At 45.3% G+C, this 24866-nt stretch overlaps 1 protein-coding gene across 5 annotated transcripts in view; it reads left to right on the top strand.

Annotated features, from left to right (window-relative positions):
- The window catches only part of DTNB (dystrobrevin beta), a 1559893-nt gene that overhangs the window by 121883 nt on the left and 1413144 nt on the right, over positions 1–24866 (top strand). For all 5 annotated transcript variants that reach the window (XM_069605562.1, XM_069605560.1, XM_069605566.1 and 2 more), the window contains exon 2: positions 8160–8295. The gene's annotated coding sequence lies outside the window, so the exon portion shown is untranslated. The remainder of the gene's footprint in view (positions 1–8159; positions 8296–24866) is intronic.

The raw sequence follows: 24866 nt of genomic DNA, 5'->3' as shown, positions 1-24866 counted from the left end.
GTTACGTTATCACTGTAAAGTGATATACATTGCATGCAAGAATGGATCACCAAATGTATTGTTGATATTAATGCGTAGGGGCCCATATTACCAAATTACTGTGATTGCAAGCAGATGTCTAAGGCCAAACGATAATGATGTGTTATTTTATAGCACTTGCGCTTAAGCACTTCATATAGAACAAATATACATGCATTATCACCCAACCTGTGTTGGTACTCTTTTATCAACCTCAGCAGGAAGAAAGGCTGAGTTGACCTTGCTGGGAGTGGAACCTGCAACCTGCAGATCACACACACATTGCAGCAGCGAACGTTCTACCTGCTGAGCTATCTTAACGGCTATAGCTACCAGAAAACAGCCACTCCAGAAACAGAGCCACATGCTGCTGGCCACGGCCCAGGAGCCGCAATTAGAAGAAAATAAATGTTTTATGTTTTCATTTTTTTAGGGGTAGCAAGGGAGACCACGTCCATGCCCCCACCCTTCATAGATATTGCTTTGTGTCTCTTTCACTCTCTTTACATGGGGCTGAATGCCCGTTCTTTGCTTTCAGGCGTTTACACTCCCGGTGATTTCTGAAAGCCTTGATTGCCTTCACTGACATCCTGGACCGGCACCCGCCATGTGGAGCCGTGGGCCTCTGGCTTCCTGTTGGTTTCTGGTTTTTGCATCGGCTGCTGGGTGCCCGGTCACCACTGAGCTTTAGTGGTTCCACCACCGAAAAGGACTGTTTGCTGCCCATCAGGACTTCTATTGATCAGAGCCTCACTCTTGATCAGTGTATCGGCTTTGTAGCCTCCTGCTAGCGGGCTACGCTCCCGCTGGCTCCACAGTTGTGCATAGCTCTGCCCCTCCAGGACATGTTTCAAAAGGCACAACTCTGCATACCATAGGATTCTCCTCCTTGCATAGGAGTCGAGCATGACTTCCCCAGTCCCTCTCCACTCATTCTGTGCACCTACTTCATCACAGCCAGAAAAGGTGAGTCCTTCTTCCCATACAGCGTTCCTCGGTTTAACATTCTGCATTACCTGAAGCCATTAAGATGGAAGGAGGATTGCTGGTACTTGTAGTAAAAATCGGAGAACACTCAGTTCTTTCCAGGCCCATGTATGCAGACATCGTAGCCCTTTCACGGAGGTCTTCTTTGGACCAGGAGTCCTTGTCCCCTAGAGGGGAGTCACTCCCAGTGAGGTCCCAATTGCCCAGACCCCTTAGGGTGGGTCTTGTTGAGTGGGCTCACCTCCCTAGCCCTCTGGGGAGACGGGATGAATTGTCCAAATTCATCACAAGGGTAAAACCCCATTCGGGTGGAACTGGGACCGGGTAGAACATCTCAATGCACAGACTACATTATTACACCTGAAGATTTTCCTTAGATAGCAGATTGCAGAGAATTCCCTTGTAAGATCACACCTGATTCATAGCAGTCTGAAAAGTAAACCATACACCTGAGAAGATTCCTCCGAAGTGAGGGCATGGAACATATGGATCTGGATTATTCAGTCACCAGAAGTTGAAAAGGTATTTCACGCTACAAGGTTTCCCGAAAACCATGGAGTGGATGAAGTTTGACTTTTTAAATGTGTTGAATCAAACAACTATATGAGGAATATCAGACGAGGGAAAGTTCCATTTCAACAATGGGAAGTGCAATAGGGCCACAGAATATATGTGGGTGTTCGGCATGTGTAGGTGGATATCATGTAAATTAAGCACGTTATTCCCAGTGTCTATAAGATTGCAAAAATAAATCTAGTTATATGAATGCATTAGTTGAATTCTGTATATAAGAGGTACCTTTCGAACCACACTTACTCAGTCCTTGGGCTCGTAAATCCTCTTTTAATCTTTCTCTTCAACATGGTGTTCCTCAAGGCACAGTCTTGAGTCCCTTTCTTATCTCCTTTTATACCTCTCCTCTTGCTTCAATCATTTCTTCATTTGGGTTTTCCCACCACTTCTATGTGTCGACACCTAACTCTTTTTTTAATCTTTTGATCTTTTACTTCCTTCTCGTCTGCTATCCATAACACATTGCCATTCTGTCTTCTGGCCATCACATTCTGGATGGCTGATCATTATCTTGTTCTTAATTCGTCCAAGACAGAAGTCCTTTTCTTTCCTGCTACTACCATTCTCCCTCTTCTTTCCCCTGATTCTATTCCCTCCCACGCCCTCTCTGCTCCTTATTTCTTCATATTCTCATAATGTGCGTCTTTTCTTAGATTCCTCTGGTTCCTTTTCTTATCACATTTCTTTTCTTTCATGCTCCTATTCGGGCCCACCTCTTTAATATTCATAAGGCGAGGCTAAGTTATTAATTTCCTCTCATCTTTTCTATTGCTCTGTATTCTTTTTTTTAACTCTTCTTTTTGTCTGCTTTGCTCTCTCTCCCCTTGTGAATCGATTTCTTCTTCGCCATCTTCTCTTGGTTGGCTTTCCTTTCATTTTCATTTTAAATTCAACTTTCTTTTTATGGTTTTTAATGCCCTTCATGATCTTTCCCCTCCTTATCTTTCTTCCCTTGTGTCTTTCTTGTTCCCTTCCCTCTTCACTCTCAGTCTATTTTTCTTCTAACTGTCCATCGCCCCCCCTTGTCCTCAGTCTTGTTTTCGTTCATTTTCCTTACTCGCCCCTCCCCTCTGGAATGCACTCCCACTTTTTTTCTGCTCTTTCTTCATATTCTCGGTTTCGTTCTGCTCTCAAAGCTTATCTCATCTAGCGCGTTTGCTTAATTGTCAGCATTTTAATTTTTATTGTACTGTGATGTGATGTTTTGTACGGAGCTTTTACTTTATAGTGCTTAATACATATAAAATAAATCCAACACTTACATAAGACATGGGAAACACAAACAAGCAGAATGGTGAATATAAGGAATGGGAGGCACACAGAGTCCGAATAGTGTATTAAAACAAGAATGGTGTACATCAGCATAACATTTACATTTAAAAGGCATGGACAGCATGTGCATTGAAGATGTGCAAGCCATAAAAGACAAAATGGGTGAAGAAAGGGTCATAACTGATGTATTGAGCCATATACATGCATCAGTTAGGCATAAACAGGCTTTGAAGGCATAACTGATGCCTTCTAGACTACCTATTGGGCGCTTCCCTTAATGAATGAAAAGTGCATTGGAAGGTATAAAAAGACTTAATTGCATTTGAGTCCGTGAGAGCATTACACATAGCATGTGCTTTAGAACGCACAGCATTGTGTGATGAATCCAATCGAGTGGGATGGCAGCCACTTTCTGATCCTCACTCTGGGGGTGGCTACAGGCAGGATCACATGGGAGGAGAGAGCCTCCGGGAGATGTCCTGAATTAATTGGATGAGACATGGTATCCTCCATTTGCCCATGAAGAATATGCTTTCATAATGGCCTATTGTCATTCATCTACACCCCATTTATGGAAAATAGAGAAACCTTTTCCCCAAACCCTATAGGTCACTCTTCCATCCCTGGTCTAAAATGTAAAATAAAACCCTACCTTTTCCAGATCTCGTCATCCATCATATAGAACTGCCACATTCAGAACTGTTGAAAGTGATTTTCCAAGTAACCTGTATCAATCCACATCAATGGACTCCTTTTCCCACAATCACCCAAGTACTGGGACAAGGAAGAAGGAGAGAACAATGTAGAGGAGAGGGCACCTCAAGCTCCATGAGTTCTAGTTGTTTTCGGAATTAATACACCTGTGCGCGGGGCATTTAAAACTGGAAAGAAAAATCTTGAGAGAGGCCTCTGTGTTGAAGTCGTACCTCTCTGCGAGGCTTGTGGCGCTTTGAAGCACAAACCAGTGTGGCGGAGCAGAGCAGCTCACCATAGAGGAAGCAGAGGATTGTTGTGAGGAAGATACGCACCACAGACGCGCCAGGAGCCAGTGGAAGACTCCTGTGCATTCGGCAACCGAGGAAGGCAGTGTTTCACCTACCAGGACCTGGATGGAATCGAGCATGCGGAAGTGAAGCCAAGAGAGAGACCAGAACCATGCAAGAGCAGTCCAGAGTGGGAAGCAGCTGGCAGATCATTGCAGCGTAAGCGCAAACGGGACCAAAAATGCCAAGCAAAGCCGATGAGTCAGCCCAGGGATAGTGGGGACCGCGCCAAGTACAAACTTCAATCAGTAAAGCCAGAGAAACTGAGACAATGACTAAACTGATTGGAAGCCAAGAAGGTATATTTCATATAAGGACCCCAGCCATATATGAATGGGTGGCATGCAAATATAGGGAGCACCCAAATCGAATGATGAATCAAGGAGATGTGAGATACCTGTTGAAGTAAGAAGAGAGTAACCATGTGTGAATATAAGAAACCTGGCAGGTTTTTAAACCAGGACACTCCAAGTGTGTGAGAATATAAGAAGACCTGGCAGGAGAGTATACCAGGCAATCCGAAGTGTGAATACAAGAAGCCTTGGCAGGAGAGTATAACAAGCGGTCACAAGTGAATAAGAAGCCCTGGCAGCAGAGTGTACCAGGCAATCGTAAGTGCATAAGAGGTCCTGGCAGGGGCGAATACCAGGCAGTTGCAAATCTACAAGAAGCAAGGAATGATAGAGAACTGTGTATGTTAAACAAGAAAGGAAACCCTGAAAGAAGTGTAAACCACAAGGCTAAGCAACCTTGTAAATAACAGTATTGTTGCTGCCCAAGAAGGACACAAAGAACTGTGAAACTAAGATCCATTTGTATTAAGGAGTGAATCCAGGGGAAGGGAACCATCCTCTGAAACCAAAACATTTTGATCTTGAAGAACATTTTCTTTGAAAATCATTTGTCTTGAGGAAGAATCCAGGGGACGGGCGCCACCCTCTGGAACCAAGGCTCTTTGATCTTGAAGAACTTTGGAGATGTTTATTTTCCTTCATGAACTCTTTTGAAATCACCAAAGCTTAAAGACATTCCCCTTTTCACCTTGTAGTTTGATTTATAGTGTGAGGCTCAGAATAGAACATTTAGACACAAGGACAGTTTTTGATTTGGACATCCTGACACAGGCAGATCTTCAGTTTTTGGTTTTAGGTAGGGAAACTCCTCTTAGAGTAGGCTCAGAAAGGCCTTTTCCCAACCCTTTAGTTTTCAATAAACGTTTTTAATCAAAAACATGGTAAACTGTCCTGCTTTCATTCCTGACTCCTCACAGTTGCCTTCAATGACCTGTCAATCATTAAAGGTTCAAGTTAAAATGCATGGAAGCGTGGCACGAGGCATAGATTGGAATGGACCTGATTTCAGTTGCCTTGAGTTTTATGTGAACTGGGGTTTTAGCTATAGACCTTGGATCGAATCAACCATCCCGAAGTAATACAGAGTTTTAGAGGTTGTTAGTTTTGCTAAAATAACCCAAATTGGACAATTAACTCTAGTATGCATTTTGTGTACCAATTCTATAGGCGTGAGTCCATTGGTAAAACTTCTGATTTAAAGTAAAAATGCTGGTTCCTGTTTATCTGTATAAAACGCAGAATGTCAGGTATGCCATGTGTAGACATGAATAGGCATCAACTTAATATTTTCTATTGGTGTTGCTCAAGTAATCGTTGATCTAAATTGATTCCCATTGGTCCCTGATATCATGTATTGATTGCTGTATTAACGCATAACCTTCTCTCTACATTATGACAAGTAATCCTAAAACTCAAAACTCTAGTTTTTTCTCTTTTGCTTATTGGGTAACATATAATTTCTCTGCATGGTTTCTGAATTTAGTAGAAACATAAAACATCTTTTTCTGCTAATCCTAGTACATCAAATATTGTTGAATTGGCTTTTTACCACTTCACGACTGCAAAAAAACCTTTTTGGTACCAGGTTCACAGAGCACCAAGAGCGCATATATTTAGCTGTGTGGGGCGTATGCTGCTGTGACATAAGACTGTTTTCCTTAGTGGGGAGAAGGGAGTGCATTAAATTCATTTAGTGGTCCGAAATTATGGCTTGCATGTCTTTTGCAGGTTTGCCCCATATGCTTTTGTCTTCTGGAAATTGATCGCAATAGTTAATCTGATCTTGGAAAAAGAGCACAGGGGTGGAGCTGCTTCTATCTGCCAGCTGATTGCAAAGTCGTGGGAGATCTCAAGCCTTTGGATCCACAAGCATAATTCTTTTAGAGATCAGATTCTGCAAAGAGATTGTTTCTAACCTCGATCCCCATCAACAGAATAATTTTATAATGGAATGATCGATAAATGGTCCACAGGAATATACATTTGTAGGTTCCTCCAACCAGACATTCAGTTATTTATATGCTTGACGTACAAACTTAATATTGGATTCAGTTCTGGAGGTCTTGTTTCCAAAAGTATTAAGATAAATTAGAAACCGTCTAAGAGACTGTCATTAAGGTAAGGTGGCCCAAAAAAACTTCTCAAAAGAAATGAGAGTATTTAAACCTAGATAGTCACATAGAGAGGTATGTGGACTGGTTGCGAGCATCATTGAAATACATTGGTTATAAACTCATTTGATGAGATGCACATACTCCAGTGAATGTGTGGCTTTAGAAAAGGGGTCACGACTTGTCGCTGTTGTCTGTGGAGAAACTTAAGAATGTTTTACAGCAAATACATATAATAGTTTCTCAGCGCCAGTGCCTGTGGTGAACTCTATGAGATAATTGAAAATAGCAAGGGGCGGCTGAAGGAGTAATCCTTGTTTAAGAGCAAAGTCCCAGATCGTGGATAAGAAAAGCATACTGTGTTGCGGCAAGCAGAGAAATTGCACTTAAAGCACTTTTATAATGCACTTAATACGGACCAGGTAGTGCCTGTGTGCTGTTATCTATGTGGAGGCTTAGTCAAAATCTCACAGGGGCCTCTACAAGCACATTTAGTAGCTGCCCAAATCTTTTCAGTCCTACTCTAAAACACTAGGTACCTGCTCCATTCCAATTGGGGGAAGATAATTCAATCCTGGATTTTATTTGTACTCTGGGGCCCTCAATCTGAATGCTGGGATTTCCCAAAATTCAAACCGGGTTGGACTCATTTCCTAATTGAATATGGCATGTTGGCATGTACGGCATAACATTACCTATTACCAAAACGTGTTAGTGGCCCACAAATTCAAAAAGCAACTTTAGGCATGTGATTTATGTGTAAGGGTTAAAAATGTAGAAGGATCTTCCATTTGAACTGAAGCAAATATCTTGTATTATTATTACTAGCAAATGTACCCATTCTCCGAACAGGTTCTATAGACACATGATAACACATTAGTTGTTGAAAATGAATGATTCTATAGGCCGCTGTCCCGACTCACTCTGCCATGGTACATTTTGTTGCGTTGCGGTGCAAATATCTTGTCAACCGTACATCCTAGGGCCTTGAAACTTGGTCCCCCATAGGGACCTCGAATTTTGTGCCTCATGTCGGGATGATCTTTCCCTTCCTGGTGAACATGGTTTACAGCTTCGTCGGCAGGCACCATCTTGCAAAAATCCTCTCAAAGTAATTTCACCTGATCCGGCAAAACATCTGGAAACTTATGGAATGCTACCCACCTTCACTTTCGCCTCTCAGGTCCATTCACCTCTCATGCATTTTTTGTTTCCCTTCCCGGTGAACATGGTTTACGGCTTTGTTGGCAGGCCGCAAAGCCACAAACACATTTTGACTTTTACTGAAATCCGGGGAAAGGGGTGGGGTGTCTAAATGCCATGTAGCCAGTAATGTCCAGATGGTCATAACAGGTAAGTATTCAAAATGTGGTGCAGATTGGTGAAACTGTGTGGAATTGTATAAGGAACAAGGATTTGCGACTCGAACCCACACACAACTTTTGACTTTTATATATCTAGATTTGGTTAGGAAGAAGGAGACGGCTTAAAGCAAACTTATCTTTATGAAAATTAGGATCTGGAGGGCTTCTAAAACCTGACCAATCCTGTGGTATCATAACATGGTCTAAACGTTGGTTGCACTTTGAGGGTGAAGTGCTTTAGAATTCCATACAGAAAAATAAATCATGTTGAAGAGTGAGTCGCTTCAGGGATCTATGCTCTCATATCTACTCGACCATCTTGCAATGCATTGACAACATAGATTTCACAGAGTGGGCAGAGGCACGAGTTTAAGAAAACTGTAATTTGCATGGGAGCTTTAGAAAATTGCTAACTAGTGACACACTTCTCATTTCCAGACTCTGCTATCCAGACACCGTCCAAATGAACCTCATCTCTGCCTGGATAGGCTTACTGTGCCTGACAGCTGGCTTATGAAACTACAGAACTTCAGTAATTTGCTGATAAAGTTTCTAGATTAGGAGAACTTTCCAAGTAAGTTTTCTACATTTTGAATTTATTTTAAGGCAACTTTTAAAAGAACGCTTTACTTTAATGGTCCTATTTCTTTTTTAACATATCTATAAGCTATATTCTGTCCGTCTTTGACATTCTGAATCCGTTTAGCAGTCCTGTTTGAAACGCTGACCTGGTGTGCTTGTGTGCTCAGAGCAATTCATCTACTTTTGAATCTGTTAGGAGATTGAATGCAGATTTTGTTGTAATCTTTTGTATTTTATATATGGTTACTCACATATATGGTTTGTAGAGACGATCATCAGTCACTACACACTTGTTCCTTATTATGTGGCCCTCCATATGTTTTGAACCTCGACTCCCATGATCTTTGAACACTAACTATTCTGTCTAGGGCTGATAGGAGTTGAAGTCCAAAACATTTTAAGGGCCTTTACCTGCGATCATTATATGTCTTCATGCTACTACGATAGAAACGTCTCAAGAAAACTGAATTATCTTCTCACGAGGAGCATGTTTTGGCTCCAATTCTAGTCAATCCATCTAAGTAAAGGCAAGACATTTACGTTAACCATGACATTCTGAAGCTCTGTAAGTTAAATTAAGAGAAAGATAGTTCCACAATGACCTTAACAGGGTTGTACTTTTCCTCTCTTACTCCAGCTCCAACTCTTCCCTTCAGCACCCGAGGTGCCCAAAAAGCATTACTGACTGACTTAGCTGATGTTGCCCTGATCATTACTGCACTTGTCATTTCAAGCTTTGATTATGCCAATGGTACCTGTTTGGAACTCCATAAATAGGCTCTTGGTCATCTGCAGTTGGTGCAATCTGCACAGTTAAGATAGTACTAAGTCAGCCCATTACTACTCAGTAAGGGGACTCCTGAAACCCTCCACTTACTATCAATTACTCTAAAAACCCTCTTCAACGTCCTCTCCGTGGTCCACAAATCTTTTCTTGGGTTAGCTATGTGAGGAACCAGGAATGAGGCGCAGGGACAAAAGACATATGTTTGTGTATACAAACTTTTATTGAAATAATAATGGAGTTTGGGAAAGGCCTCACTGTCACTAATCTATGTTATTCTATGTTATTTGGCATTTATATAGCGCTCTATATATCATTGGTATGACCTCAAAGCGCTGGCAGGTTGAATGCCCTTGGGGACCGTAGTCCAGGTCAGTTGAGAGAATAAGGTGTCGTAGGGTGCTTGGGTGCACCAGTTATGTGTGCAGCTGGCGTAATGGCCTGATGATGGCTGCATCTTAGCATTTAGAAATGGTGTTATTGATATCAGATGAATGTGTGCAGTCTGGCGGATGGATACCAAGACTGGGTTTTGGCTGCGTTAGACCAGAAGGATGCTTATGTGTGCAGCTAGGCCGGTTTGTCATGGGATATAGCTGCATTTTATTAGCATGATGAGGTGTTTATGGGGTAATTTTCGTATGTGAGCAGCTAGGCCGAATTTGATTGAGGGGTATAGCTGTACTCTAAATGAGTGATGGTGTAGAGTAGAGAGTAAGCATAGTGATATGGGGGTGAAAGTTTGGGTTGAGGTATGATCTAAGACATAGGTAAGTAACATTTACAATTCTATCTAAGTGTGGGACATGCTGACACTCATAATCCTATCTAGATGCGACTCAGGCTAATGTTCACGATTCCATCTAAGTGTGACGCATGCTAACCTTCACATCTCTATCCAGATGCGACTCAGGCTAATGTTCACGATTCCATCTAAGTGTGGCACATGCTATCATTCACAATTCCATCTAAGTGTGGTACTTATCTTTCACAATTCCATCTAAGTGTGGCACTTATCATCATTCACAATTCCATGTAAGTGTGGCACTTGTTATCGTTCACAATTCCATCTAAGTGTGACACATGCTAACCTTCACATCTCTATCCAGATGCGACGCAGGCTAATGTTCACAATTCCATTTAAGTGTGGCACATGCGATCATTCCCAATTCCATCTAAGTGTGGCACTTGCTATCATTCACATTGCCATCTAAGTGTGGCACATGCTATCATTCAAAATTCCATCTAAGTGTGGGACGTGCTAACATTCACATTTCTATCTAGATGCGACGCAGGCTAATGTTCACGATTCCATCTCAGTGTGGCACATGCTATCATTCACAATTCTATATAAGTGTGGCACTTGCTATCATTCATAATTCCATCTAAGTGTGGCACTTGCTATCATTCATAATTCCATCTAAGTGTGGCACTTGCTATCATTCACATTTCTGTCTAGATGCGACGCAGGCTAATGTTCACAATTCCATCTAAGTGTGGCACATGCTATCATTCACAATTCCATCTAAGTGTGGCACTTGCTATCATTCACATTTTCATCTAAGTGTGGCACATGCTAACATTCACATTTCTATCTAGATGCGACGCAGGCTAATGTTCACGATTCCATCTAAGTGTGGCACATGCGATCATTCCCAATTCCATCTAAGTGTGGCACTTGCTATCATTCACATTGCCATCTAAGTGTGGCACATGCTATCATTCAAAATTCCATCTAAGTGCGGGACGTGCTAACATTCACATTTTTATCTAGATGCGATGCAGGCTAATGTTCACGATTCCATCTCAGTGTGGCACATGCTATCATTCACAATTCCATCTAAGTGTGGCACTTGCTATCATTCATAATTCCATCTAAGTGTGGCACTTGCTATCATTCACATTTCTGTCTAGATGCGACGCAGGCTAATGTTCACAATTCCATCTAAGTGTGGCACATGCTATCATTCACAATTCCATCTAAGTGTGGCACTTGCTATCATTCACATTTCCATCTAAGTGTGGCACATGCTAACATTCACATTTCTATCTAGATCCGACGCAGGCTAATGTTCACGATTCCATCTAAGTGTGGCACATGCTATCATTCACAAATCCATCTAAGTGTGGGACATGCTAACATTCACATTTCTATCTAGATGCGACGCAGGCTAATGTTCACGATTCCATCTAAGTGTGGCACATGCTATCATTCACAATTCCATTTAAGTGTGGGACCTGCTAACATTCCCATTTCTATCTAGATGCGACGCAGGTTAATGTTAACGATTCCAGCTAAGTGTGGCACTTGCTATCATTCACAATTCCATCTAAGTGCGGCACATGCTATCATTCACAATTCCATCTAAGTGTGGCACATGCTAATATTCACAAATATGTCTAGATGTGACACAAGGCAAAATTACAATCCTGTCTTGGATAGACGTAGGCTGATGGTTACAATTCTATCTAAGTAAGAGTGATATAAGTGATGTTCGCCCTGTAGTCTATGTTTTTGTAAGGTAATGTAGAGTGGCAGGGATTTCTGGAGTAGAGTGATTGCTTTCCTCCCCACCCATGCCACACCAACTTTTTTAGTTGCTTTCGGTTGGTGGCTGGCTTCACTGGCTTCCCCTGCAGACACTCTCTGGAGCTGCCTTTGTTGGAGCCGCCCTTTGCCTCAGGGCCCTTAGCCGCAAGGGCTGCGACGGGCAGAGGGCTGCCCTGGGAGGGTCACTTATGGCCAGTGATCTAGCCAATCAGGGGAGGTGGGAGGCCTTACCTGGGCCTGGTGGTAGAGGTCTGGGGCTCTGCTGCAGGGGGACGAGCTCCCCACTGCTTCTCTGAGGAGGCCCTAGCGGCCAATCAACATGCTGGTGGGTGGAATGGAGGAAGGAGGGAGCGGGGAAACCAGGAAGAAGGCAGGGTCGGGCGAAGCGCTAGAGAGCGCAGTTGCCTTTTTTTTTTAATTCTTTTTTTTAAATGGAGCCTGGGTGTGCGGGTGTCTCGTGGCCTTACCTGGGCCTGCTGCTGGAGGTCTGGGGCTCTGCTGCAGGGGGACTGTACTGCCTCGTGTGTGACAATTTGAAAATGGTCTGCAGCCCTCTTTAGGATTGCGTTGAAGGCCATTTGATCATCAATGGGTGAGGCTTGCCTCTGAGGAAGTGAGGAGGGTCGGTTTGACAAAGGACGTCTGGATCTGGAGTTGTAGTGGGGGAAAACCATGGTGTTTCCTCTACCGGCCGTTCTTGACCCCAATCTGGGCACTGGTCTGGTTTGTCCTCAAAAGGATGTTCTTCCTGATTATAGGTGTCCACAGACCTCTTCAGGTTCTGAGCGTTCTAAAACTTCCTGGGGAAATAGACTGGAATGAACTTTAGAAAGAGTAGGGCAGGAATCCTCCCTAGGTCTTTTTGGGGTAATACATTTCTCAGAGAAGTCAACAAACTTTGAAAGTTTGTCCATATAACCCTCAAACCTAACTCTGGTCCATAGGGATGAACCAGAGGGGTGTGCAGGGGAGAAGGGCTCTTATGGAGGACAGGAGTCTTTAGGAGGTTGAGATTTATCAGCTATAGCCTTAGAGAGGGGCAGTGACCCTTCTGAATACTCCTCTCGATGTTTGGACCGGTCTTTAGATTTATTTGCCGCCGAAACAATGGGCGCGAGTCTCGCGCAGCTCCAGTGGATCGGGACGTGTTTGATGCTTCTGTAGGCTTTGTCGAGGTTTGCGGCCACACCGAAATCCTTTGGGCTGACACGCTCTTAGGAGGCGTGTCAGCGCTCTTGGTAGAGACGCCCTTATGGGTGGAATGTCCGGACACATGCCGTGGCGGCGGTTGCGGGAGGGTGACCGATCATGATGATCAGTGGGTATCGTCAAAACTTCAGTGGGCCCGTTGGAGTCTGTTGCTTCCTCGATGTATCTGTCGAGGGAGCTTGTGTGGTTGTGTGCTTTTCCTTTTGTGGTGCGGGTGTGCCCCTGTCGCCGGGATGTTGTCTCCCCATAGCTGCACCGGTGGCCTGCCTGTCTGGGCCAGGGAACCTATTTCCCTACCTCAACCGGAACAAAGGGTCTGTCTGTTGTCAGAATGTCCAAAGCAAACATGTCCTGTGTCCAAAATCCTATCTTTGCCCTCATACACTAAAAATAACTATAAGGTGCTAAGGAAAATGTCTTTGGATTGAAACAGTGCACAAATCTTCAAGTTCCACAAAAGATGAACATTCAACAGAAAACTCCATTCGATAGTGATCACAGTTCTAGGGTATAGCTGCCTTCCCCAGGTTTCTCTTCACCAAAGTAAAATGTTCCAAGAAAATAACCATGTACCTGTAGCCCAGGAGGATAACTCTTTCCTCTTAGTGTTGTAATTCGCCCCTGGGAAAATGACTCCCTTCCCCATGTTTTCTACTCCTGCAATGCAGTTCAAAATCCTAAGGGTATGTCTCTTCCTTTGGATTCCCTCTTGGGTGCAGGTTCCAGACTCTCACAACACCTGGTATACTCTGCTGGCGTGTCTATTGTACAGTTCTTTTCAAGAAGAGGTATTGCTCTTCCTTTCTGTTTTGCTTCTATTCACTAGCTTGCCTGGTGTACTCTTCTGCTAGGTCTGTTGTACAGTTATTTACTCTTCCTTTCTGCTTTACTTCAATTCTCTAGCTTGCCTAGTATACTCTCCTGCCAGGATTTTTCATTTCAACGTTATGGGTGCACGTCCTAGACTCGCTGTTTGCCTGGTGTACTCTCCTTCCAGGGTTTTAAACACAACAGTCAGCAGCTTCGGGACCAACGGGTTATTTCGCTTCTCCAAGTTCCCCTTTCCATTCCGGGCACTTGTATTTTCCTTTCCCCAAGTACTGGGACTATGAAGATTATCCAAGTAGCAAGCTGTAGAGATTCATCTCCCACTTGGGCTTAGGAGTGCCTTCTCTGACTCCCACCCGGAGGCCCATCCTTTTAGTATGGGCTCACCGGTGCATGACCGGCTTCCGTAGCTTCTCCGACTCCAGTTTGGTTCCTACTTCACATCTGCTCTCTCTTCCTTCCTTTCCTCCACGAGTCTCTCGTGCCTCCGTGCTCATCTGTCCTCCTGACAGCTTGGTTTACCAGGCGTAAGCTAGCCGGTCGGTTCCCTGTGTTGCTCAGCTGTTCCATCTTTGAAGGATTTCTCCAACTACTAGACTGCTTTTTTTGCTTCAGTTGAGCAATCTTCATTCTGATTGCCCTCTTCCTCGTGTCAGTTTCTCAGTAGGTTAGTTTCAGAATATTGAAGGATATTGTCAAGATGTTTTGTGGGTTGCTGAGGGGGAATACAATATGCCATCAAAGCATGTGAAATGGAGGGGATATCCCTAAAAGGGAAAGGCAGATGCCATGTGTCATCTGATAATGTTTCACCCGCGCCACCCCCGAGGGTCGCCTCTCCCCATGTGATTCTCCCTCAAATAGCTGCCCCCAGGGTCAGGATCAGGAAGCAGCTGCTGTCCATTGGCCACATGAGAGGCCATCTTCAGGAAAGGAGTGATGACCTCATTGGATTCATCACAGCTGCCATATTTTATCTCAAAGATAGAAAATCATGAAACTCATACAACTTTGCATTCCTGTGAAACTTGTTGGCTGTTCCCAAATTACAGTTATCTAGATTAGGAGCTTGCCCACTATCATTATTGGAAGCCCAAAAAAGGAGCTTGCTTCCTTTAGATCAAAGGTGTTTATCAGACCCCCTGTATTTTAGGGAAAAAACAATGGTGTTTTTTAAAGGTATTTTTTAAAAGACTTCAATCAATTTCCAAATAATCAAGGCATGATAAAAAGAACAAATAAAACAAACCATGAGTGAACATATACCTGAAAATGTGAATCATGCCTGAGTTGACAGGGGATTAAACTAATATTGAGTATCCAGTTAGTTCTTCTTGATGAGATTTTTTGATACAAGTATTTTATATCTGGGAGAAATGGCATAACATTTGGGGTTTGATTGAGCATGCTGGGTATCTTTAACAGTAGTCATGTAGGCGGCGCCAAGTAGAGACGTGTTTAGCCTATTTATCTTAAAGCAAAGCCCCTACCTTTTCAGCTGCTGCCACCCCCCAGATTTTATACCACCATACGCTTACCTGCGGACCTTCCTTGCATTTCCTAGATTTGGCCAGAACCATGCAGGCGGCCAACAATGACTGAGAAACCGAAGCCGCTCTACAGTTTCAATGGGTAAATTGACTCGACTGGGCCCCCCAGAAGAATAGTCCAATTGACAAAGCCATGCCCGTCATCTCTTATAAGGACTATCACCTGCCAGAAGGTTTGAGCCAAACGGCAGTCCCACCACACGTGAAAGAAATTCCCCTCTTTGCCACACCCCCGGCAACAGAGGAGAGATATTGTAGCATCAAATTTAGGCAGGTAGGCTACAAGTACCATGTATACAGCACAGTAGAAGAATTTTCTTTGTTGGTAACACATTGAGTGAGGTTGCTGCTCTTTGCCAAATTTGTGCCCAATATTCGTCAGATATTGGACAACCTAGGTCTCAATCCCATTGGGCCATGTACGCAAACCAAGTTGAGGGGTCAGACCTTAGAGATTTTCTTAGACATATCTCCATCCTGAAAGGACAGTTCTAAGGCCAGACGGGGTCTAGAACTTGCTGCTCTGGTCATAGTCATTAATCCAATGGTGGAGCTGGCAATACCTGAAATGAAACACCCAGTCTAGGGAGGATGGAACTTGATTTTGCATTCAGCAATGGTCAAGGGGGAACCTTCTTGGTATAGCTGAGCGAGTCACACTAAACCGCCCCTCCTCCATTGCGTGAAGGCACCCAGCTCTGTAACCGGGAGCAAGCCGAGGATTGCGAAAAAACAGAGGGAAAGGACCCAAGCCCACCGAACGCCCCTCTGCGTGATCGCTCCATCCCAGTAAGAAAGCGAGGACCTGGTGGAGAACAGGAGCAGCCCCCTGCGTGATCTGTCTAAATCGGCCATATGAGGGAGGGTTGACAAGGGGAATTCATCACCGACTGCTCCATGCCCACCCAGAGCGCTGCCCCCATTTCCCTGAACCATGAAAATAGCCCAGAGCTATTGGCCGCAGCACCATAATACCGGAGAATCGTGAGGCCCAACCGACCGCAGTACTTATTGGCATGAAGGATCTGCCTACTAACTCTCGGTTTGCTACCTCTCTGTATAAAACTAATTACATTTCGATGTAGTGACCGAAGTGAAGCACTGGTAACAGGGTCCGCAAGAGCCGGTGCAAAATACAATAATCTAGGTATTATATTCATCTTAACGGCTGTGTTCCGGCCAAGCCAGGAGATCTCCTGCTTGGCCCACCTGGACCGGTCATCCGCTAGTGCTTTAGAAAGCGGTTTAAAGTTTGTCCTGTATAGATCCGTACCTACCAGGGTCAAGTTGATCCCCAAATAGTGCAATTCTCGGTCACTCCATTGAAATGCCAAGTCACGTTGTATTAGAGACATAGCATTTGAGGACTTCGTTATGTTGTTTAGGTCCTTGGACTTCCCCATGTTGATCACAAAACTGGATACTGCTTTGAATTCAGCCAGAAACCACATGGCTGCCTGAAGATACTCTGGAGTGTCTGCCAACATGAATATGACATCATTGTTATATAAAGCAGCCTTGTTCGTTCGAGCTATGTGCAAACCCTTAATACGTGAATCGGCATGAATACAAGAAGCCAGAGGCTCCATCACAAGCACAAGATCAATGGAAAAAGGGGACTCCCCTGGCGAGGTTCTCTAAGAATAGGCATAAACTTCAGTAGCAACCGCTAATAGAGATTCTAGTCTTCAGGCAACCATGATGGGCCATCACCCAATCAGTGAAATTGGGAAAAAAAACCATACTTTTGTAAGGTCCGCTTCATGAACCCCCAGTCCACTCTATTGAAGGCTTTGTCAGCGTCCAGTACCAACAAAGTAAGTGGAGTCGCCCAAACACGTCCCAACTACATTGCATTACTAACCCTTCTTATGTTCTTGTGTGTGCTACGTCCTATAATGAAACTCGCCTGATCGAGATGGATCATGGCGGGAAGACGCTCTGTCAGACACGTAGCCAAGATCTTCGCACAGATCCTGGCGTCTGCGTTAAGAAGGTAGATCGGGCGATACGATCTGCAAGCTGTTGCCTCTTTGTCTGGCTTCAGCATTAAAGATAGCTAGGAGTCACCCATTGTTTGCGTCGCCACTCTGAAGAGTCAGGAATAAAACTCGGACACAAGTTTTCCATGTTTTTGGTTAAAGACTAATTGTAAAATAAAAGGGTTGGGAAAAGGCTGCTCTAAGAGGAATTTCCCTACCTAAATCAAAACTAAGGATCTGTCTGTCAGGATGTCAACATCAAAACTGTCCATGTCTCCAAAGGTTCTATTCTGACCCTCACACTATAAATAAATTAAATTAGAAGGTAAAAAAGGGATGATGCCTTTAACTTTTGAGGCTTTGAGAAAAAGTGTTCGTAAAGGAAGAATAAATAGTTCCAACAAAAAAAACAGTTCTCCAAGGATAAAGAGTACTTGTTCCAGAGGGTGGTCTCCTTCCTCTAGATTCCTCTTTTAAACAAATAGTTATTTCTACAACAGTTCCTTGTGCCTTTCTTGGTGCACAATAACACTGTTGCATATAAAACTGTTTACCCTTGTAATTCTGTTTCTCTCAGAATTCCTGGTTTTACTTTCTGTCAGGATTGTACTCCTTCTTGTCTGGTCAACACAGTTCTAATATTCCTTCTTTTGATTTCTTGTATCCAGACGCTTGCAATTGCCTGGTATACCCTCCTGGCAGGGCTTCTTGTATTCACATACTCGTGATTGCCTGTTATACTCTCCTGCCATGGCTTCTTATGTTCACTCTGTGTTTCGGTCCACTTCCACAATTGTACGTTTACTTGGTTGGATAATAGTGACGATAGTAGCGGTCCATGAATGTAAGGATCAGTTCCACTTCTTGAATATCGAATATAATGAAACAAGCAAAGTTACTTTTATTGAAAACTGAATTGAATGAAAGAAGCAAAGTTGCATTTATTGAATACTGAATTACGGAAACAAGCAAACTTACTTTTATTGAATAATGAATCGAATGAAATGCGCTATGCTGCATTTATTGAATACTGAACTGAATGAAATGAGTAAAACCTGCGCATATTGAATACTAAAGTGAAAGGAAAGGCAAAGACTATTCATTTATAATACTAAACTGCATGAGACAGCACAATTGCTAACATTGAATGACACATTGAATGCAAAGAACAAACCTGCTAAATATTGAGGAATGAACTGAAAGCAAATAGGAAATTGAGTTGAATAAAGATTCTGAGTGCAAAGTTGGAGTTGAGGTTAAGGTTGAGAAACCACTTGTATATTAACGTTGTGGAGCTGCATTTGAGAAACCACTTGTTTGGCTGAATATTGAAATACTCAAGGAGAACTCGTTCCTGGTTGCGTGACCTCTGATGGGTGGATTGTGCGATCCAACAACTGCGCCTAGACCAGAGAACTATTACCTGTTGAATAAAGAACTGTTGAAAGTGAATACAAGGTTCCTGGTTGCGTGTCTTGTATGGCCTAACAACTGCGCCAATACCTGAGAACCTAAATAGCCAATACCTAAAAAGGACGTTTGCTGTTGCATAAAAAGGAAAATCACCATTGGTGCATACCAGACTTGGGGAAGGGAACCCTGAGTTGTAACAAATTATTGAAATGAAGACAGAGCTTTAAGATACTTCTTTTTGTGTCATCTTTTGATATTGAACTAGGGAAGGGAACCCTGAGACATGCTGCCCCTGAACTATATTGAACTTGGGGAAGGGCATCTTGACCTTTATAAAAGTGTGGATGTTTATTACTTCGAGTCCAAAAGAAGGTAAATTGAACATGACGCGATCCAGAATGTGGATCACACGTTTTTGCAACTTGGACAATTGAATCCATAGCGCAATATTTATCAGCAAGAAATACTGCATCCCTCACTAGATTTAAAACCCCAATTTAAGATACATTTCCTTGTTTACAGGATTAACCTCTTCAAAAACAAGCAACAACAATTTTTGCAACTTTTTTTTTTTTAAATAATTTTTATTATTTTGATCAAACAATACATTAAACAGCAAATAAACATAAAACCAGAAACAACATAAACACTGCACTCCCCCCCGCCTCCCCCCATATGAGCCTGTTTATTCCTTGCTTTCGATATCTGTTTCATGTGTCGGGGTCTCACTGCTTTCAGATCCTGCTGGGGCCACTGCGGCTCCGAACATTTCGGCTATCAGCAGTTTCCATGCCATTAAAGAACCCGTTTCCTCTTCACCCCCAGCGCCACTGGCTTCTTGCCACACAATTGTTTCTGCCTCAGCCCATTTTTGCAGGTCTTTCCACCACACCTCCACTCGCGGCCCTTGGCACTTCTTCCACCCCATGGCGATCCTGCGTTTCGCAAGCACGTATGCTAGGTCTTTTAATTTTTCAATATGTCTGTACTTCCGCGTTCTGGGATACCCCCCCAACAGGCAGGCCCAGGCCGAGTCTATTGCTAGTGTGATCCCTTTTCCCGCTAACTTCAGAGCCACTTCCCCCCAATAGGCTCCAATTACTGGGCATGCCCAGAACATATGTATCATGTCTGCATCCTCCTCGTCGCATTTAGGGCAAGCCTGGCGCCCAACATTTCTAAACCTTGATATTCTCCGAGGGGTCATGTAGGCCCTGTGCGTCATGTACAGCTGTAGTTGCTTGAACCTAGCATTTCTCGACACCTTCTTATGATATCCCATAGCCCGTTTCCACATCCCATCCTCCATCGGGGCTCCCATCTCTGTTTCCCATTCTGTTCTCAAGTGTCTCAGGTCCTTCCCGATACCAATCATCAGCATCTCGTACAACCTGGACACTTCATGTCCCCCCTCTGCAGTGTCGTATATCACCTCAACGGTGGTGTTCGGTTCCTCCGCCAACCTGGCTTCGGGCCACCTACTCAGGATCTCCTGTACTATCTTGTGGTAAGTTATATACTGCCCACTATGCAGTCCCGACATCATCCTTAGCTCCCCCAACTCCACGATAGCCCCTTCCTGCCAGATGTCTCCCAAGGTGACTAGTCCCACCGACTCCCAATAATTCCTAATGATTACCCTCAATTGCCCATCTCCCTTCGTCAGTGCAACCAGCGGCACCTGCGGGACACAAGGGAAAGGGTCCCCCATCATTCGGCAGGCTCGGCGCCACATGCTCCATCCCAACCACAGCATCCTAGGGCGCCCCCTCACCTCAGAGCTAGCCACCCAAATTATTTCCCGCAAGTAAAAAGGAGCACAATCTCTCGCGAGCAATCTGTGTTCCGGGGTTTCCTCATCAGAGAGCCACCTGGCTACGTACTGCAGTTGTGCCGCTACATAATAAGCCTCGAAGTTGGGCAGTTTGATACCGCCTTTCTCATAAAAGTTCTGCAGTTTCCATAATGCAACTCTGTGTCGGGTGCCATGCCACAAAAAGTCCCTGCACAAGCTGTGTAGTCTAGCAAAAAACGTCCTAGGGATCATATAAGGGATATTGTTGAAATAATGTAAAAGTCGGGGCAGGACCACCATTTTAAGCATAGCCCCCCTGCCCATCATCGTAAGGGGCAACCTTTCCCAAAACCTCATACACTTTCCAATTTTTCCTATAGCAATTTCAGTGTTGCGCCTGTGTTCCTCCTCAACGGAGTGATATACGTCTATCCCCAAATAGCGGAAGGAGCCCACCACCCACGGGATCTGCAACACAGGTAGCCTCCCCACAGGCTTTCCCACGTACCTCCCCAGCGGGAATAGACTAGATTTTTGGGGGTTCACTGCTATACCAGACAGTCTGGCGTACCGCTCCATCACCTCCAAGACATATTGAAGATTCTCTTCCGGATACATTAAATATAACAACAGATCATCCGCGTACAAGGAGATGAGATGCTTTTCCTCTCCTATCTCAATGCCAATCAGCTCATATTGTTGTCTGAGGTATATCGCTAGGGGCTCCAGGGCCAGGATGTATAACATCGGGGACCACGGGCATCCCTGTCTAGTGCCTTTGCCTAGCTGCCATCTCTCGGACACCACTGCCCCCGTACGGACCCTAGCTAACGGTTCGCTATATAGCATTCTAGCCCATTTAATGTAACCCGGCCCCATGCCATACTCCCGCAGGGCCGCCAGCAGCCACGGCCACTTCACAGAATCGAACGCCTTCACAATTGCCATTTCGCTATCTTGTCCACATCCCCATTCGACCACTCGGTGGAGTCGTCTATGGTTGTGAGTGATGTTTCTACTCGGGACATAGCCTGTTTGGTCAGGGTGAATCAACTTCCCAATCACTCTCCGCATTCTATTAGCCAAGACCGCCGTGAGGATCTTACTGTCCTGATTTAACATCGACAGAGGCCTATAAGAGCTACAGCTATGTCCTGGTTTATTGGGTTTGGGGAGCGGTATAATAATCGCCTCTCTAAGCGACTCCGGCAGCCGTCCCACTTCAAATGCCTCGTTAAGCATGTCTAGCATGGGTGGAAGCACCTCTTCCTGATATATTTTATAGAATTCGCTAGGGAACCCATCTGCCCCCGGGGCTTTACAAGTAGGTAACTGCCTCACCGTCTCTTTCAGTTCCTCAAGAGTGATTGGTGCATCAAGTTCCTCCCTTTCCTCGTCACTCACCTTGGGCAGGCCTATGTCCTCCAATACTTCCTCAATCTCATTTTGGTTGCTATCCCCATCATCTACATATAAGGCAGTATAATATTTCGCAAATGCCCCGTTTACTCCCTCCTGAGTATCCACTGTCTCACCCTCCTCATCGGTTACAGTTCTAATCGGGGATCTGGGGGCTTCCCTCTTATATAGCCACGCCAGGAGCCGGCCCGTTTTATCTCCTCCCGCATGTTGCCTTTCTATGTATTTTTTGTAGTTTAGATTACAGAGCCTGTCCCAGCATTCCGCACACTTCCGCTGTAGTCTAGATATTTCTTTCGTGTCTGCCTCCTCTCCCTCCAGCTTCTTCTCTAGTTCAGTCTCTGCCTCTTGTAGTTCAGCCATGACCCCACCCAGCAACCCCTTTGACTTAGCAATGGCAACCCCTCGCATCACCACTTTGAAGGCCTCCCATAGAGTGCCCGCTGACTGCACGCTGCCAGTGTTCATTTCGAAGTAAGCAATAATCTCCTCCCTCAGATCCTCCCTGAAAACCAAGTCTTTGAGCGCCTCCGCACGGAGGCGCCATGTTGGTATTCGCGCCCTGGGGGGGCAATACTGCCACCGGAGGACCAGGGGCGAGTGATCCGAGAGAACCCTAGCTTCATATTCTGCGTGGGTACTCTCAGTAACCACGTCCGGGGTGGCAAAGATATAATCAAGTCTCGTGTATAGCTGATGCGGAGCCGAGTAGTGCGAATACTGTCTCCCCTCAGGGTGTTTCACTCTCCACACATCAGCCAAGCCAAAGTCTGTTAGCAATCCCTGCAACACCTTGGCCGCTGGGCTGAGCCTAGCCGCCCCCCCGTCCGACCTATCTATTTTTGGGTTCAAGACACAATTGAAGTCCCCTCCCCACACCACCGCAGTCCCCACCCCCGCACTCAGCTTAGTACACAACGTCTTAAAGTATGCCGCCGTGTTTTGGTTTGGGGCATAAGTATTCACTATACATACTTCTCTGTTTTCTAACAGCCCTTTGATTATGACTAGCCTCCCTTCTGCATCTACAGTTTCTTCAATCATCTTAAATGGGACATGCGGCGCTATCCACACAAGCACTCCCCTTGCATAAGCAGAATACGATGAGCCCACCGCTATTCCTTTCCATTTCGTCTTCACCACTTCCAACCTCTCCTTCGTGAGATGTGTCTCTTGCAACAAGGCGATGTCTATCTTCTGTCGCCTCACGTACAACATAACCTTATTTCGCTTCAGGTAACTGTTGAGCCCTCTAATATTCCAGGTTAATATTTTGAGATCACCCATGGTCTGTCAATTGCTCCCCATCCCCTCCCCCCCCGGCCCTCCCCTTCACACCAAACAGATTCCCTGTAATAGAACGCCCACCAGGCTCATATATGTATTTTAAACACCCCAACACCCCAACCCAACTAACTGCCCAGCTCCATCCCTGGATCTCAGGCATTCCCGCGTTTGGCTCTCCCTTGGCTACCCAATTGAGAACCCAGCAGGGCGTCACCTCACTAACAGTGACCTAACTAACCTCTAAAATGGGGGTAGAGAGATCGGTCTCGGGAGACTCCTACCTTACATAGCATTTTTCGTGCGCACGGCTCGTGCTTTCCACCAGCCGAAGTGTGCCAGCCGCCTAGCCACATCAATGACTATAATCAAGTCCCACAGATCTCAATCCAGCTAACTCCATCCCTCTGCTCGTCCCGTCAAACTGCATCTTGCTTTTGGATATCCGGCTCCTGGGGGCAGCTCTGCATGTCTAGCCACCCCATGGCGTCTTCTGGAGTTTCAAAGAACAGCATCCTGCTTCCGTGGAACACCTTTAATTTAGCTGGGTGTAGCCCGCCTCCCGCAATCTCCTCTTCACCGATCCGAAGTTCATGCGACTTCGCTGCACCCGCAGGGTGTAATCCGGATAAGCAGTTATGTTTGCCGCACCCCGTTGTATTGTTCCCCCCTTACGGAAGTGTTCAAGGATTCGTTCGCGATCCCGATAATTCAGAATCTTGGCAATCAATGGCCTGGGCGGGCTACCCGGAGGTGGCTTCCTGGTCAGAGCCCTGTGCGCCCTTTCCACAGCGAATCCCTGTGATAGGATCCCCCCGGTGATTTCCTGCAGCAGCATATTTTCCACGTACTCCGTTGGATTGTGGCCCTCGGCTCCTTCCGGCAGTCCGACAATACGAATATTATTTCTCCGAGCGCGCCCTTCTGCCTCATCAGCTCTGCTCTCCAAATTGCCCAATCGTTGCACCACGGCATGTAGCTCCCTTTTGTGTGCAGCACAGTCTGCAGTGGTCGGGCCCATTTCCTTTTCCAGGGTCTCCGTGCGCTCCGCCAGAGTCCTGACATCTTGCCTGAGGAGGTTCACATCTTCTTGTACTGCCCCAACTTGCCGCTCCATCGCTGTTTTCAATTCCGACACAGCCAGTTGGAGCTTGGACTCCCAGGCCGCCTTCAAGTCCGCGATTGCTTCCAGGACCTCATGATTTGTACTCACGGCGATCATTCCACCTGCTGGGGTCTTATCCTTGCTCTTGATTCCTTCAGGGCCAGTCGGCGTTCTGGTATATTCATCTAGCGTAGGCTGCTTAGCTTTCGCTCTCGGGGGCTTACTGGCCATTTCGTTAACAACAGTCTATCGTTAAACCTTGAGATTCAGGGGGCGATCCGCTTTGTGTGACCCAAGCGGATGGTGGCCACTCCCCCGCCGACACTGTTTCTTGGTGATGTGCCTAGGCGTGTCTCCGCCTGCGGCCTATTGCCTGCACGGAGCTCGGCTATTTACTGCCCCTTGCTATAGACTTTGCAGGTCCTAGCTTTCGCTACCTTCTCTCACCTTTCTCGGGGCGAGTGACGTCCAGTGTCTGCAGTGCAGGCCATTTCTCGTGCTTGGAACCAATGTTATGCAGTATCACCTTGCCTCAACCCCCTCAGGCGGTGTACTCCGGGGGCTGGTGCGGCCCCCTATGCTGCAGTATTTACGTGGCCTGTCCTGCGGGCTCCTCTGCTCTTCCCCATTATCAGCAGGCCAA

Source organism: Ambystoma mexicanum, chromosome 4p (assembly GCF_040938575.1).
Source record: "Ambystoma mexicanum isolate Mex_15411 chromosome 4p, UKY_AmexF1_1, whole genome shotgun sequence".
Lineage (NCBI taxonomy): Eukaryota > Metazoa > Chordata > Amphibia > Caudata > Ambystomatidae > Ambystoma > Ambystoma mexicanum.
The sequence above is the reverse complement of the archived record's forward strand: the minus strand, read 5'-3'. Positions and strand labels throughout refer to the sequence as shown.